Source organism: Lepidothrix coronata, unplaced genomic scaffold (assembly GCF_001604755.1).
Source record: "Lepidothrix coronata isolate B3197 unplaced genomic scaffold, Lepidothrix_coronata-1.0 Scaffold85, whole genome shotgun sequence".
NCBI lineage: Eukaryota > Metazoa > Chordata > Aves > Passeriformes > Pipridae > Lepidothrix > Lepidothrix coronata.
The window spans coordinates 1,548,506-1,560,587 of record NW_016690265.1 but is presented as its reverse complement, the minus strand read 5'-3'; the positions used below and the strand labels follow the sequence as shown (position 1 = coordinate 1,560,587).

At 43.7% G+C, this 12,082-nt stretch overlaps 1 protein-coding gene across 8 annotated transcripts in view; it reads left to right on the top strand.

Annotated features, from left to right (window-relative positions):
- Nucleotides 1–482: 482 nt before the first annotated feature.
- The window catches only part of FAM53A (family with sequence similarity 53 member A), a 70,697-nt gene continuing 59,097 nt past the window's right edge, over nt 483–12,082 (top strand). For 3 of the 8 annotated variants that reach the window (XM_017820765.1, XM_017820766.1, XM_017820757.1), the window contains exon 1: nt 630–732. The gene's annotated coding sequence lies outside the window, so the exon portion shown is untranslated. Of the gene's footprint in view, nt 580–629; nt 748–846; nt 946–6,710; nt 6,734–12,082 lie in introns of those variants that run through there. The other 5 variants (XM_017820758.1, XM_017820759.1, XM_017820764.1 and 2 more) reach the window with 5 other exon arrangements.

The following is a 12,082-nucleotide window of genomic DNA, read 5'->3' as shown; positions in this document are numbered from 1 at the left end:
AATTTCCCATTACATGCACTAGAATTCGCAGTTCAAGGCCAGAAGCAAAGCGAGCAGAAGAAGAGAGTGTTCCACGAGCCAGGAGGAAAAGAAGAATTAGGAGAAGGAGGAGGAAGAAGAGCAGGAAGAGGAATTGGAAGAGGAGGATGAAGAAGGAGGGAGAAGAGGAGGGCTGCGAAGAGCAGGAGGACGATGCGCGTACCCCCCGCGGCTCTATCCGGGCACGAGATGACGTCATCGCCCCAGCACCCTCTGCCCCTCCGCACGCGCCCGGCCTAGCCAATGAGAGCGGGGCACGCCGCCGCAAAGCCTCCTGGGGGCTGTAGTCCCGCCCCGCCCCGCCCCGCAGCTGCGCGTCCTCGCCGCGACCGGGGCAGCGCCCCGCCCCCCACCCCCCTTTGTGGGCGGGGCCAGACGACCCCGCCGGCCAATGGTGGGGCGGGTCAGGGTTCGGCGGGCGGGCGGCGCGGCCAATAGGCGAGGGCGGGCGGTGGAGGGGGCGTGGCCGGCGGTGTTTTGTTCGGTTGCCATTGAGCCGCCTGGGCCATAACGCGCGGGGGAGGCGGCGCGGCCGCGCAGGTACCGCCGGTGCCGCGGGGAGGGCGGGTATGGGGCACGGGGCGGGGGGGGAGCAGTTCAGCGAGCGCGGCCGGTGCGTGCCGACAGCCGCCCGAGTGACGGGTAACAGCCGTGTCGGCAACAGCCGGACGGGTAACAGGTAACAATTAACAGGTAACAGCCCCGCAGGTACCAGCCAGCCAGGCGGCAGTGCCGGGCGGAGGGGAGGCGGCCCAGCCGGCCCCGGACCCGCTCGCAGAGCCCCCGTGGGCACCGCGCAGCTCCAGGCGGGCAGGGCGGCGAGCGCGGCCCGGGGGGACCCTGCGGGGCGGGGGTGTCACCCCGGGGCTGCGGGGCTGCGGGCCGCCCGTCCCTTCCGCTACACCGGTAAAGCGGCGTGGATGTTGGATATTCTGTTGTTGTTGTCGGCGCTCGGCGCGGGCCGCGCTCCCCCCGCACGGCCGGGGCTGCTGCCGGGAGCTTGAGGCGGCGGCGGCCCCACCAGGAGGGAGAAAACCCCAACACCCTCCCCACCCCACCCCCCAAAAAAATCCAAAAATACCCCCAGCTTATCAGGTTTAATGATGCCGCTCGGGGCAGGATCCGGGCACGCGGGTGGGACACACGGCCGTGTGTCCCAGGGCCCGGCCTGCCCCGGCCGTGCGGGGAAGGGAAGGGATGGCATGGGAAGGGATGATGCGATCTCCGTACCCGGCGGGGCTCGGACATTCCTTTGTGCCGCTGCCCTGCACTCACATGTCTGCAGGCACGTCCCCCCGCGATTTTGAGGCGATCCCCCCCCTCTCTGGCTCAAGGATAGAGTTACCTCCGACTAGGTGCATGTTTTCCCACAATAGCCGCCTTCCATAGTGGTTCTTGGATGGGAGCGGAGGTTATTTTCTTCCTTCCCCCCGCCCCTCAAGCAGTAGGAAAGTTGATTCTAGTTTATGGCCCCCGAAGTGTAAGGACCAGTTGGGCTCAGTGAGCGAGTGAATGGGCTCATTGTGTCATTCCAGCTTTTCTAAGGGCAGTAACGTGGCTTTGTTCTGGTTATTTGGCTTATTAAATGTTTTCTGGCCTGCAAGAAGGCTGAATAGAAACGTGGTCTTGAGATTCTGGGTGCTCTTTCGGGAGGTCGCTTTAGGTCTTGTGGAGGATCCTCAGGGTTGGCCTTGAGTCAGGGATCTGAACTGCTGGGATCGGGATCGGCAAGTTCGCGTGTTTTCCCCTTTGGAGAAATGACATCTCCACCACAGGGTTCAGAAACCAGAAACTGGTCTTTGGAGCAGCACCTTAGCTTTGAGGTTGCAGGGCTGAGAGGGGTTGGGTGGTTCAGAACCAAGAAGTCCCTGAATTGTAATGTGCATACCCAATCCTAGGCCTTGGGATCAGTTGAGCCAGCTGGTCAAATCCATTTTCTGGTTCGCTGTGCTTACATTAAAATTAGCTCCTGAGAACAGTTATTTTGCAGCCTTTACTGTTGCACTGGCTCCCGTTCATATGCCTGACTGATAGGAAATATTTTTGTCAAAACCGTTACTGGCAAGAACCAGTGAGTTTGTGTATCTTGTGGCAAGCTGAAACATCCCTGGATGTGTTTTAATTGTGAAGAGTCTGCTTGCTTCGAGTCTGGCTTATGAAACCCGGAGTACAGTGTTTGCTGAATAGCACAAACTTTCCTGATGAAGCATGTGACTTGATCTGGTTTTATTGGAGGTGCAGGGTACGTGTTCAAGCCCAAAGAGCTTGTGAGCTTCTGAAAATGCCTGGAAGAGTTGTACTTGGAGTCAGAAGGCTAAATCATACATTTCAAGTAGATCTTAATAAGCTGGTGGAACTCCTAACTAGAAAATGTGTTTACTGCTCATTCATTTTGAATTTCTGGGAAATACTGTTGGTATTAATATGTCTGCTATTTTTAATTATCCCTATTTTTTGCATCAGTAGCAAGATGTTATTCTTCATCATATGGAAGTACATGCTGCCTGTTAGACAGACTTAAAATACTGATCTGCAAGATCATCCCCCTAATGATATGATATCCTTTTGGGATGTTCCTGTGGTAATCTGGCAGTCCTCTAGTGGCCTTTACCTGCCAGTGCGTAGCCTGTAGTTATTGTCTCTTTAACTGGAGAATTAAAGTTGATTCAGTAGTTGTAAAGGGATATTTTAAATTTGGGAAAGTTAAATTTCCCTACTTCCATTTGAAAAGCTATTTTTCTGCAGGGTACTATGTTTGAGAAGAATGAGGAGGCTGAAAGGAGAATTATTTATATTTGCAACCATAGTGTTAAACTTTGGTAGTAGAGGTATAAAACTGTATTTATGAAAATATGGTGGACAGATAAACTGGAAGCCTAACTGCACTGAGAAGACTGCAATTTATTGCATGGATTGCTTTATTTAAAACAAAACCTTGAAGGATTTATTCTTTCCTTTAGGAATTCCTTGAGAGTCTGGTAGCCATTACTGTGGCTCCCTTTTTTAAGTTCCTTCTTTTCCCTTCTCTGTTCTTTCTCCCCCTTCCTCTGTTGCCTCCCCCCAATCTACATTCCTTTGTGTTAACAGTGATGATGGCAGTTCTAGTCACCTCCTGTGGTTTGATAGATTATTCCCTTTAGAAACATGGTGTACTTAAAACTTTCCAAACACAATTCTTTCCTCGCTCCTCCACTTTTTGGTGCTGGCTTTGAGTTCTGTTCTAAGAATTTGTCCTCTCTGGTTCTGCTTTGAGTTTTCTTAAATGCTAGGAAGCAGTCTGGTTAAACCTTTAGTGGAAAATCTTAGTATTTATGTTATGATTTACATTTCTTTTTGTGTATGTTTATGGTCATAGTACAAACAGAAATTTTGCCTTTTGGCAACAATGAGTTTCTCTCTCCCCTGCAAGCTCACAGGTTTTGTGCTTTCTTTTTAGGCAAAACTTTGTTTGCTTTAAACTTTCATTTTTATTTTTATGAAATAAACTTCTTGGACTATTTTTAGATTAGTACATTCTTGAGATCTGATCGTTATGTAAGAATGATCTTGCAGGTAAATGTTCATAGGACTTTGTCTTTGGTCTTACACAATCTACATATAAACTTAAATTTTGAAATAGAGTACCTGCAACTTTTGTTGTAGATATTGTAACTAACATAATCTTACTGGGGAGGGTGGAACTACTCACAGTAACCTGTGAAGGGCTTTATGAGCACTCTCGAAGGAGGGGTTAATGAGCAGAAGCAAGCCCTGTTCATTAATTCTAGGGAAGAAAGCCATGGCTAGGAACACAGGTACTTGAAATCAGGGCAGTATCTGATACTTTCTTGGTAGGTAAGTTTCAATCTCTTGACTCTGTACACCTGCAAGGGAGCTATTTGTGTTGACAGTGTGGTTTTTTGTATGTTATAAAGTTTGTGTCCTTAAGGTCTTAGCACTGAAGTATTGCAGTCCAGTGATAGAGTCTGTATTAAAAAAATCTTCACTTTGTTGGTTTCTTTGAACTGTAAACACTCTGTTAGGGGATTGAGACAGTCATATTTTCTGAAAAATGGTTTTCTTTAAGGATTTTCTTGTCCCTCAAGAGGAGGTCTGTAAAAATAAAGGGGGGGGAGTGCCATAATTTTAATTCCTTTCTAGGCTGCTCTACAAATTTTTCTGTTATCCAACTGGGTATTGTGGTACTGTTGAGTACAGAAAAATCAGGGTAACTGTCAGCTCTTTAATATAGCCATTTCTACATTTTGTGCTGTTGTGGCTTTTTTGTTTGGTCAGTTTGGGGAATAGTGTCATCAACAAGCTGGCAAGAGGCTGCTCAGCTAACTGCTAATGCTTTGCAGTGGGCGTAAATAACTTCTGAAGGCCGTGTTTCTGCTCATTTTTAGGTTGAGGGGAGGAAGTAGGCAGGGTTGTTACTAAATGCATTATCTGGGTTATGGCTCTCAGTTTACTGACAGCACTATATTTTTTTTTTAAGCAAGCAGTTGAATATCGTGCTTTAGATAATATAAACTGTTTCAATTAGGAAATTTACTGAGTTATAAAACCAAAACTAATATAATTTGCTTTCTGCTGTCTGAACTTGATTGTGTTTTAGTGAAATTCTTCCTGTCACATTTTGCTTGTTGGATATTAACAGTAAGATCAAGGCTTCTGATTACCTAATGTTAGAATTGCTGCTCTGAATTTGATATGACAACATTGTTTTAAGTTCCTGTGAAAATTAAACTGTAGGAAAATGTTGGGAAAAATTCTATCAATGATATATCAAATATATCAAAGTGCAGGCCCAGAGCTTTGGACATCCAGGGCCAGTGATGGAAGCCTCTCTTCAGTGTGTCTGTCTGTACAGACAGAGATAAGAGTGTGAAATCAAACAGTATTTTTGCTTAGGGCTGTCGTATTACAAGTGTCATTTGCAAAACTGACTCAATATACCAAGACCTACATGTCATAGTGGGGAAGGCATCTGAGATGGAAAAAAGCTGTTCCTGCATTTGCTGAGCTTTAAAATTGGAACCCAGCTGGTACAGGAAATAGTTGAAGAAATAACTGCAGCACCACTGTCTATACCTTTACTTCTGTGGTTTAGCCTCAGCTCTGTGATGCTGGAAGATAGGATCTGAATTCCTTTTTTTCTAAAGAGTACTTGTTTTTCCTTAACACTCCCCTCATCCAGCTAGCCTTGACAGCTGGCTTACTTTTTTTTTTTTTTAATTCACTTCACTTTTTCTTGGGTTATGAAAGATCATATTTTTAATTTGTCGATTTCTACATTTAAGTTAAGGTGTGTTAATGTTAAAAACGAAGGAAAACCTTTACTGTCTTCATAAGACCTCATACAGCAGGGCTGAGGCTTCTCTTCTACTGTCGCCTCCCCTTGAGCCATGAATGGGAATAATAGGAACTTCTGTTGGTGTTATATTAACTTTAGGTCCCTAATTTGCATCTCAAATAACATTGTGAACAGCATTAATGCCTTCGAGGGCTTTGGGAGGTTTTTTAATTTGTAGGGTAAATGTATTTTTTAACCTAATTGGGCAGTTCATATTATTATTGCAGCATGTTTAATTTTTGCTCTGTGCAGCTCTTGTTGATGTCAGTGGCCCTAAATCATTCCTTCAGTGCTGTGCACATATGTTATGTTTCACCTTCTTAATTGTGGCTTTAGATTTTTGTCTTAGTAAAGTATTCCTCTATTTCATACAGTTACTGTTGGATAGTGTGTGATATTTTTGTTCTTTATTCTACCCTCCAAAGTTCGTGTATAGTGAAATTTCTTGTCTTAAGGGTACTGTTTTCTCTAACTTTCTGTGCTTTCCTAATGAAAGATGCACTTTCTGTCTTCCTTCAAGCTTTCTGTTGATCTGACCTCTTTTGGTTTTAGAGGGAGGTTTATCATGTTTAAGGAAGGGTGCAAGTGACGAGCTGTGTGTCATTAGGATCTGTAAAACCTTATTGCTTTATCAGCTTCCACTGTCCAAAAGTAGCATGCAGAATATGGAAAAGGTTAAAGTTTGGAGGCTCATGTGTGTGATGTAGATTATGAATCAGCAGAACTATGGAAATACAGTTGAGGCAGGATGGGTCTGGATCTGTGGGGTTTTGCCTCTTGCAGCTCAGCATTTCTAAATCAACATGTAGGTGGCCACTGAGATTGCAGGTGGTTTTTCTATCATGTTATAAACCAGCCTTGTTTTCATAACATAAGAGACTTCTGATCTATGGACAGTTTTGAGGGTGTGATTTATTTGTTTTTAACTGCTGGTCTCTATTTAGATACATAGGATCTATTGGTATGTCTGTATAGTGTTTTGGATTAACTGACAGTTACAATTTCAATCTTAGTTAAAAAAAAAAAATGGAACCTCTTTGTTCAGTTGTCCCAATGTGATAGTAGTGACAAATAATAATTCATTAAGTCCTATTTGGAATGGGGGTAGTGGTGTGTAAGCGTGCCCCAAGACTACTGCTGTGCTTCAGAGCCTAATTTGGTGCAGTATTTAGTAAGTGAGAGAAGAGAGGAGTAATGAAAACAGCATTCAAGAACTACTTGCTTGAATTGGCTAAAATACAGTGTGTGTTTCTTCTAGTGGGAAAGGGGAAAGGAGCAAGTACCTGGCACTTCATCTTTTCATATCTTAGAAGCGATGAAATGAAACAACCAAGTTGCACCTTGATGAATTTGAGAAGTGTGAGTAACTTGGAGGCTAAACTGAAGGGCTGTTGCCTGCTGTAAGGGGCTACCAAAGGTTAAGACACAACAGCAGTGTTGGTGATGAGGAAATTGTGCTGGCACTGGAACATGTGCCAGCATGTCCCAGTGACAGCCTGTCACTTGGCCTGTTCACTTCCCAGGATGTATGGTGGTCTCCTTGAGCTTGGCTGCATATATGCTTGCTGACTTCATCATTTTCTTCCATTAGCACTCCATCCTGACCAGACCTTTCTGGTTCAATATTTGGATAAGAAATTGCTGAGCTCCTGCAGGGTGAGGTGGACTGTTGCTGCTCTTTTCATGTTTCACAAATCAGAAGAATGTCATTTAATAAAGCAGACCAGGACCTGGATAAATACCTGCAGTACCAAACTATTGCAGAGGATGAAAAAGGGTAGTATTTTGTCTTTGGTTCTTAAGTGGCCTATTTATGCCTGAACTCTTAAGAGTTAATTCTTCTGTGCTTTAATGACTTTAGCTTTTGCAGTTTAAATGTGTACACCTAACAGATTCTCTGTCTGTAACTAACATTCTCTGCTTCATCTCCCTGTCTGTAAAATCCTGCATGTTTTAGTTTTTGTTTTGGAGTATTTGGTTTGCATGCAGCACTTCACATCCTCAGGAAGTCCTAACCAAGCCTAAGGCAATGGTTGTAAAAGCAAAAGGTGTGTGCATATGTTTGTGTGACAGTGCTCTGACACCACGGCGGTGAAAGCCATTACATCACCCTGCTGGGTTGTTAGGAGGCAAAGCACGCTCGGCTCTGGTCAGAAGAAAAATACAGCAGGATACTGCAATATTGTTGGAACTTGCATGCTGCCACGGGAAATGATTGGAGTAGATTTATTTCTCTGTGAAGAAAGTATGAGGTGTTGACTTTTTTTTTTTTTGGTATGGTAAAATAAGCTGGATGTGCAAATCCTGACGTTTTAATTTGAAAAATCAGAGAAGTAACCTCTAGCTTGTTGAAACTAAACACACACCTTAGGAGGATAAGCAAAAACATTGTAGTGGCTTGAAATTGAGTTAGTAATTTAAATAAAAAAAAAAAAGTAGGACTGCAAAACGTCTAGGCTGGGTGTGAGGCCCCTGCCCCATGCTGGTATTGCACATTTAATGTGATTCATAACAGAGGCTTGAGCAGCTCTTCTTTCTGCTCAGTCCAGTGCTTTGCTGTCCTCAGCATTAAAACTTGTTCTGAGTATGGAACCAGACATCTTCCTTACTGCAGGTCAGGCTCATTGCCTAATTCTCTGGGCATAAGGGACAGCTATTCTTTCCCCTGTAGTAAGTAATCTTTTAAAAATATTTGAACTGTCCTTTGCCATGTTCCTGTTTCCTTGCCTTGTGTCTTGCCCTCCACCCTGCAGCCTTGTGATACTTTTGGCCTAAATAAAACTAGTGTATTCAGGTCCTCCTGAGAGTTCATGATTTTCAACTCTAGTAATTTGTTTCCTTCTCTCATGTTAGTTCACATCAGGCTTTGAGCGTGGTGCTTAAAGCCCAAGTTTGTACTACAGCTGAGGCTTTCCTGAGCTGAGTGGAGTAAAAAGACTGCTTCATGTGCCCTGGAGCTGATATTCCTGTTTATGCATCCCCATACATTTGACTTTCTTACAGCAGCTTAACACTTGTTTCAAGGTCAGTCTGTTGATCCAATCGAGCCCACAGCTTTCTTCTGAAGAATTTGCCTTCCTGTTTGTTCATTTAATCCTGCCTGAGCGCACCTCTCAGAACTCAGTTGTATCCTGTTACTTGCAGAACAGTTTTTCAACTTGTAGGAGTTTTATATAGAATTTTAAGGCTGTCTTGCAGTTCTTCCTGCCTTTCTCCTACTTGTAACAAGCCTGCTCTGCCAGCAGCAGATCATGGGGAGCACAGAAATGGAACTGAGCTGGGTTCCTGTGTAGTGTGTTCTCCTGCAGTGGTGGTAACCTGTAGTGTTACCTGCAGTGTTACCACCTGCAGTGGTAACTGCTCTCTGGGTATGGTTGTCCCCCAGGTATTTCATTCACTGTAGAGCCTTTGCTTACCCCCCAACAGCAGAAGTCTGTAAACCTTGGGTATATGATCTCACATGTTCTCTCCTGTCTCTAGACCCCGTTACTGTGATGTCCAAGTGAACCAGGTGGGTGCTGAGCACCTCCTTGTTGCTTTTCAGTGCTCACAGAAGATTCCCACCCTCCCCAGAGATTCTGTGGAATGTGGAGAATTGGAGACCAGTCACATGAATTTTGACCTTTTTCTGAAGGCAGGCATGGAATGAAGGCAGGCCTAACCTCAGAAACTGATATCCAGACTTTTCTTTTTGAAAAAAAGCATGTCCTTTTCCTGTCTGTATTGAAATATATCACATAACACTCCAAATCTAGTACTTTGCCAATAGTTTCAGGTGTTAGAGTGACTGAAGTCATTTGTGGCTAGGGTTCTTTTAAGCTCTCCATTCTTGAGGTGAAATTGCTCTTGCATTGCAAGCTGTATGTTGAAGGATAAGCTCTGCCACTTGGAACAACTTTTCTTTAGGGTATTTTTCTTAGATTTGTGTTTGTAAGTATTTGTTGACATCTTTCCAGGTGCAATTTTCTCTCTTTGAAATCTTAGTTCTCATATCATCTCCCCTGCTGAACTCTATTCACATAATGAATCTTGTGCTGCATGGAAATGGATTTCTCCAAGCCCTGTCTCTGTTGGGGTTGTTTGACACAGTTTTGTAAGTACTATTTGTTGTTGCTTCTCCAGCACCTCTCCCTGTACACTGTCAAGCTACTTTGCATCTCCACCATTCAGTAATTTCCTTAGACTTGCTCTAATCTTGTGCCTTATATGTGGTTTCTGAATATGTAGCAGTTTTTTCTCATCACACAGGTGTATTTGAGTGTGGTAAAAGTTCTGTTGTGCCTGGCTGCAAGATGGAATAGTGAATCTTCTAACCATCCGTTCCACCGTGTGCTCTGAGGAGATGGACATCTGTCCTTTGAAATCATGCTGCAGTGTTAAATTGAGCAGAAGTTTGGAAAGTCTGATAATCCTTCTCTAAAGATGTTGAATGTTTGCTAGCTGGGTTTACTTCAGTGATCACTTGGAACCCACAATATGTTGCCAGAAGAGTAAGGCAGCATCACCTGGTGTTGAGAAGTGACAGGCAATGTGGATGGTGAAATGTGTATTGAGTGTACTTTAGGATGTTAATACTTGTTTTTATGTATTAAGGGGGAGCTGTGTTCAGAAAAGCTCTTTGGGAGTGGGTTAATACTTGGTTGTGGCAGGTTTTTCTGTATTAAGTGTGATACTCAATTTTTAGTAATATAGTCAGTTGCAAAATGCTGCATGTCCTTGAGACTAAACTTTATAGGCCTGTTAAATACAGCCTTAACCTTTGGAACTAGTCTGGGGGGGACACACCTTCCTTTCACCCTTTTCTCACTTGAGCACAAGCTGATCAAACAAAACCTAACCTATTTCTGAATTCTAAACTAGTTATTGAACTAAGTGTTGAACTGAGCCAAACTGAAATGAAGTAAATGCCTGTGGCACCTGCAGAAAAGGCTGCAGCTGTCAAAAGCTTGTTTATCACTTCAGTACTTCTTGGGTCCAGGTGCTCAGCCAGTGACTTCCCCTGCTGCAGTGGTTCGTTTCAGATCTTCAACAGAAAAGATGTTACTGCTTCATGCAGACTGTAGTGTGCTTAACGTTTGCACGTGTGAAGATGCCAGGAACCCAGATGTAATTTCAGAAGCTTATTTTAAAGGACATTTAGATAAAAGTACCCTTTTTGTCAGCACTGAAAGATCATTTGAAAGATTTGAGTTTTCAGGTGAAGAGCTGAAAGGACACGCTTGCATCTCTCACTGTTGACTTCATCAGATCTTAACTGTTTTGTCCTTCAGCCTGGTTACCAAAGCTGATCTTGTCAGAATGCTGTCATCTGCAAAGGTAACTGCCCAAGTGGGAGGACATGGATTTCCCTTCCAAACGCTCATGATCCTGTCCTCTTTTGCACTGTTGCTGTCTGTGGACGTTGTGTGCTGAGCTTGCCAAGTGACTTACCTGACGGCATTTAAAGCTGCTACATTTCTGTCTCAGTCAGTGAAGATTAAAACTAAAGGCCTTCCTCAGCACTCGTTTTTCACCTGCCATTTTTGTGCTCAAATAAAATAGTTATTTTGCCTTATACTGACTGAAATGTGGTCCACAGTACTTGTGTACTGATTGGCACCTTGTGCCTGGTTGCCTGCCATACAAGGGAATGGTTTTGCATTAAGGCTTCATAGCCTGTCCTCCATGAGTAAAGTCCTCTGTGATTTGGGGTTCTAGTAACTTCTATGAAGCTACTTTGGCAAGTGAATCTTTCTTCAGAACTTGCTTGTGGAATTAATAAGTCATTCGTTAAACATCTGATAGTGCCGAGGTACCGCACAGAGAAAATACTGAGCTTTTCCGTCATGCAGAAGGTTGTCTTTCAATATTTAAAGAAAAAAAATCATACTAATGTAGGTGTAACAGTTCACTGTTGGGTCTTTTTCTGACCGAACATAGTTGTCTTCTCTTATATATTTCTAAATACCTACTGCAACGTGTACCCCTTAGTTTGCATCTTGACTTGTAGCACAGCCTGTCCTGAATCCAGCTGTTCAGTGTGCTGCTGACAGCTGAATGCATGGTGAGAAAGTAGCTGTTTTGCTTTTGAAATGGTCTGGTGAACTAGTAAGAGGTGCACAGCTCAACTGAACTAATTTTTATTGAAGTACCTTAGTATGTCTGGCAAGAGGGATGTCCCTGGTGACACTTAAAGTAATATCTGAAAGCACACACAGTATTGACATGTGTGTACTGCTTTTGTCTTTGAATTTCCTTCGGTTATTTTAATGGACTTTAATTTGTGGTCTGCTCATACTTGGGGTGTTTGTGGACTGTTACTGAGGGCTCATGTAGTTAGAGCAGTTTCTGTGTAGTACAGGTCTCTTCAGAGACTTCACCATTCAAAATCTCATGGTATGTGCGAAACAGAAGTTGGACACCAACAAATAATTAAGTTGATAGAAACTGTAGCTTTAGCAAAGTAAGGAGCAACAACAAGAAATTCTTCAAAGTACCATTCAGTTTTGGAATTTATAGTGTGATAGCTGAGACCTCTTTATCTTAAAGAAAATTTTTGCTACTTGAAAGCTGTATAGTGTTTTAAGCTTTGTTTTCTGAATTCTAATGGATTTGGTAACTAGATGGGAGTGGTAAAACTTGAGGTCTTTCAGTGTGTCAGCTCTCAAGGTGGTGTCTCCTGCCAGATGTACTCAGGTTTCTTCAGTAACAAATTACAGATGGTCACCC